We start from the raw sequence: 5,020 nt of genomic DNA, 5'->3' as shown, positions 1-5,020 counted from the left end.
GGGCGGGGTGACGGGTCCCCTGATGGTCAGTCCGCCCCTGGCTGGTGGCATTCAGCATTGCTGTATAATCATTATACAGCAATGCTGAATACCACCAGCCCAGCTTGTCCCCAAATTCCCCCTTTCCCCCCAAGCCAGTTATTACCCACAGACTACCCCAACCTTACCTAACATCAGGGCCGGCCTTAGGGGTGTGCGAGCAGTGCGGCCGCACAGGGCGCCATGGCAACATGGCCACTGAGGGGTGTGGTCACTGAGGGGCGCTGTAAAGCTTTCTCGCACAGGGCGCCTAAAGGCCTAAGGCCGTCCCTGCCTAACATATGCAGGCTGCAGCACCTCTTCATCTGCGTCCTTGGCGACCAGTGGAGGGGGTCACAGGAGAGGGTTCCTGCAGAGACGTGTATCGGCTCCGCCTCCGCCTGGCTATCAGTCATTGACAATGACAGGCAGCTGCAGCTGCCAATTACCTGCTTCATTCAAAAGATCCCCGCACAGCCGCCGGTACATACAGCTGTCCCTCCGTGCCACGGACTTTACTGCAGTTCATTGTACAATGTTTTTTTACAATGAACCGCAGTAACGTCTGTGACACAGAGGGAAATTGCCCCGTTGCCCCCCCCGGATCCGCCACTGCTCCATGCACACACCAATGGTAATTAATCTAAAAAAATACAATTTGGCCACCACAAATAAGGATTGGTAAATTGCAATGTACTGAATGTTTGTTCCTGGGTTTAAATATCTGTAAAATACCTGTCAGTGTTTTTATTTTTCATTTGTGAACTGTGCTGCTTGCCCCAAAATATGTCATTATGTTTAGACACTTTGTGTTAACCATACAGCTCTTTCAGACACTATACAAGGCCCAAGAGTGTGTCCAACAGTTGAAATGTATTATCTCACAGAGATTTTCCATCTTGGGGCTGTGCTGCTTCAGTCTGTCAGCTAATTTACATGGTACAAAATGACAGGTTCAGGCAATTTTTGAGAACAACAAAATGTCTTCCTGTCTGCCGGTTTTTCTTTGGGAGACATCTGCTAATGACAGCCAAACACTTTTAGGATAGAAATATCCTGCTGTTGCAGATTTGTTTTTAAAGATGCAAGAATTGGGGCTTCACTGTCTAGTGAATAATTTGCCTAAAATTACTATGCAACCAGTGAAATTGGAACCTGCACTATGCATGCTTGTTCTGGGTGCATTAACAAGAAGTGAAAGAAAAGGAAGACAACCCTGGAGCTCCAGCCTTCAAAAACTAATTACTGTTTGTTACCATCATGTTACCATTAATTTAGCATGCTAGCAATGATACTGATCACTTCACAAATTTTGCAGAGCATGACTAGTTATTTTATCTTGCCCTATTCATCATGTCATAAAACATGGAATCACTTTATTGAAGTTTTATATCTTGTAAAATGATAGGTATTTTGTAAATAAACATTAATACTTTTATCTTCCAGTGCTTCTTATGTGTGGCTCACCTTCAGATGTTAAAAACCTGTCAATGGATGTGGAGTTTCCTGCAGACATGGTTATCATTCTCCTTGACATTTTTAAGTAAGTACTTATTTACTGTGAAATTTCAGTCTTTAACTACTTGAGTCCCGGGCCTTTTCTCCCCCTAACTCCCAGTGAGTTTCAGAGCATTTTTTTTCATTTTTAGGATGTCTCCGTTCTGCACATTACACCTTTTACCATTTGTAGCCCACCCCAATACATTTTTTTGGACAGATAGAGCTTTATTTGAGAGCAAATTTGGATACATACTATATATATTTGTATTCCCTTGGTTTTTAATTGTAAGTAGTAAAAAAAAAAAGAAATGAGGAAAAAAAGAATGTATGCAACATTTACATAATTTGTGCACCCTGATATATTTACCACAAAATATAATCAATAAAGTCTGCTGATTAATATTATATCATATGAGTGTGACTATAATGAAACCAAGCAGAATGGTAAAGCTCAAAGTGAACAAATTAATTTTAAAGCTGGTGGTTCCAGCATCAGAAACCGGATAGAGACCTGATAGATAAGCATTTCTTTAAAATTAGCTTACAACAGCTGCTGTTCCTCTGCCATTTTAACTTTCACAAGTTTTTTATTATATTTTATCAACACAAGTAAAAATACAACACACAAGGCATCTCATATGACACACATGGATACACTGTCAACTCAATTGAAGCATCACCACCACAGGCTTAACGCATGATTTACAGAGCTAAGAGAGGTTAAACACAATGAAAGTGTTAACCCATATGACGTCCGTATGCACTTCAGATGCCCAGAGAAAGACATAGACAGGAACGAACAATAAAGATGGAACTGAAAAGGATAGTAGTAGCGAAGGATAAAAGAAAAGGGGGTGGTGAAAGGTTGAGGAGAGGAGAGGCAACCAAGACTAGGACAAGGTATGCCGGCATTGCATTAAAAACATTGGATTAGAGATTCACAGGAACATTAAGATATCCCATTCAGGGGTCCCAAACCTTCTCAAAAGTGTTGTGAGTATCCCTGAGGATGCTATTCATCTTTTTGTGAACCATAATCCACGACAGTTTGGAGACTACTTGCCTAAATGAAACTGTCTTAGTTTTCCAGGCCTTCGCCAGATAAATTTTTGCAGCTAGAAAAAAGAATGATAGCAATTTGTCTTCGGACTTGGATACTTCCGGGACTGCACAACCCAACAGGAAATATTGTGAATCACAAGTAGGCCAGATTTGGAGTACTCTGTAGATTAAGGCAAAAAGTCTATTCCAGTAAGGACGTAGACATGGATATTCCCACCCTGTATGTAACATGGTCCCATTGAGTCTGCAGCCCCGGAAGCACAGAGGCGATTGGCATGGGTAGATAGCAGCTAATCTGGATGGTACCATATACCAGCGTGAAAGAACTTTATAATTAGCCTCGATCAGAGTTACATTAAAGGAGAACTATGAGGTTAGTGCTTTTCACTCACCTCATAGTTCTAGTCGACCTGTGACAATGAGACTGTCACAGGTCGGCTCAGTAGATCGGGAGGTGAGCGAACACATACCGGCGTTCGCTCACGTCTCGATCCTGTCACAGCTCTCTGCCATGACGGGAGGGGCTAGATTCCCCCCTCCCCGCTCCGATCCGCCAGCGCTGACTGTAGCTCGCGGTATACTGAGCTTAGGGTTACGGAAGGACGCTAGTTTGAGTCCTCCCGTTACCCTGAGGAGAACTATGGGGAAAAGCCTTAACCCCATAGTTCTCCTTTAAGCAGTCCCCTGGACAACCTGGAGGAGCAGGCGTGCCACAGGTCCAACGGCAACTCAGTCTGCAATTCCCTTTCCCAAGAGATCATATAAGCGAACTTCGAGGAGGAATTCAAAAAAAGAGAATAGAGGAGAGATATCCCTCCATGTGGAGTAGGTAATTGCAAACACCATCGTTCATAGGAAATGGCAAAAGGAGAGGTCACAGCAGGGAGACTTAAATAATTCAAAAAATGGTGAAGTTGTTTATGATGGAATGTTTCAGTAGGTGCCATATGTAAGGTATTCAGACAATAAGTTAACGTAATAAGTTGACAGGCTTTAAAAAATTGTCCAATGCGATAAAGACCTTTATCGATCCACCACTGAAACGCCCGTGGATGAGCTCCCAGTGGGAAGTTAGGATTGCAGAGTATTGGCGCCAAAGGAGTGTGGATAAGGGCTAAATTATAATTCCTTCGGAGATGGTCCCATGCCAAGGAGGAGGATAGAGTCGGCGCGAGTTCCACCGGGCTACGTCTAGGAGTCATCCACATAAGTACGTCCACCGGGGATCCAGATGCCGACTCCAAGGCCAACCAGTCAGGCTGGTAGTCTGGAAAGTATATGTATGAGAGTTGAGCTAACCTGGCCGCTCTATAATATAACACTAAATTGGGGACTCCCAGGACACCAGCTCCTTTAGATATTATAGGAGCGGGAATCACACTTAGCTACCCACAGGTTGATATGTATATTTTAAGGGGTACACATAGAAATAGGGACTACACCCATATATTATGGGTGGTGGGGTTAAAAAAAATTATGGAGAAATTTAGTATAAGGAATTCAATCTAAGAGACACAGGAATAAACACAAGTACTCACGTAACGCACATATGGGGTTTAATTAATAACATTTGGACTCCCTTTTCCCCCCCATGAATGTATGTATGTTCATTAGACGTGTGCGATTCGTTTCGTTCCGAATCGAAATTCGGACGAATATTCGGAAATTCGTAGATTCGGATCACCACGGCACAGCCCGGGATCAGCGGGACATTGGCGCGGAAACCGATCGGTACCCCATACACGCGATCCGCCGGCTCTACAGCCGGCGGATCGCTTGTATGGTAACAGGCATCGCTGCCTGTTTTAAAATTTCGGCCGTTTCCCGCTCGCGCGCGAGGGGGCGTGTCTGAGCGGACGTCTAAAGACGCCCGCTCAGATCTAGAGAGCTCTGGGCCAGCCGTTTTTTAACTACGGCCGGCCCGGAAGTGGTTAAGTGTAAATCTTATTTCTGATGGCATCTGCAGGAGTGAGAGATGACCATTCACACATGTTGTTTACGATTGTTCTAAAAGGACAGCTGTGGTACACAGGAACCAATTTCCTTGTAAATACATTTGAAGTAGCATTCTCGGATGGGCATGACAAAAGGTAAATGCATGATGTTAGACAATATTTGATTAAAACAAAATAAAATGGCTGTACCAATTTCCCCTTTGCATACAAGCATTCATCTGGCTATAAAGCTGCCTGATCGCTTGTAAGGTGTGTTGGAGTGTGCGCCCGCCCCTCTACTGCTGTTTCTGCTGGCTATCCTGGGCTCCGCTGTCCCCCATGCTGGCTCGGGACTGGCATGGTGAGTCTGTGTACTTTGATCTGAGGGAGATCACATACTGTCGCTTGCTCACTTTCTGATCATCTCCCTGCAGAGAGCGGTGACTGTCAGTCACCGCTCCCTTCAGGGATTCCCCCCCCCCCCCCCCCGGCCCCCCACCCCCGCA

General features: G+C 44.7%; 1 long non-coding RNA gene across 1 annotated transcript in view; it reads left to right on the top strand.

The window, feature by feature from the left end:
* Window positions 1-5,020, top strand: part of LOC108800113 — a 24,002-nt gene that overhangs the window by 10,611 nt on the left and 8,371 nt on the right. The window contains exon 2 of the long non-coding RNA XR_001942073.1: window positions 1,465-1,561. This is a non-coding gene — a long non-coding RNA (uncharacterized LOC108800113). The remainder of the gene's footprint in view (window positions 1-1,464; window positions 1,562-5,020) is intronic.

This window comes from Nanorana parkeri, unplaced genomic scaffold (assembly GCF_000935625.1).
Source record: "Nanorana parkeri isolate BGI_ZX_2015 unplaced genomic scaffold, ASM93562v1 scaffold1920, whole genome shotgun sequence".
NCBI classification, from domain to species: domain Eukaryota; kingdom Metazoa; phylum Chordata; class Amphibia; order Anura; family Dicroglossidae; genus Nanorana; species Nanorana parkeri.
Note: the sequence above shows the minus strand (reverse complement) of the source record. Positions and strands in the feature narration are given on the sequence as shown.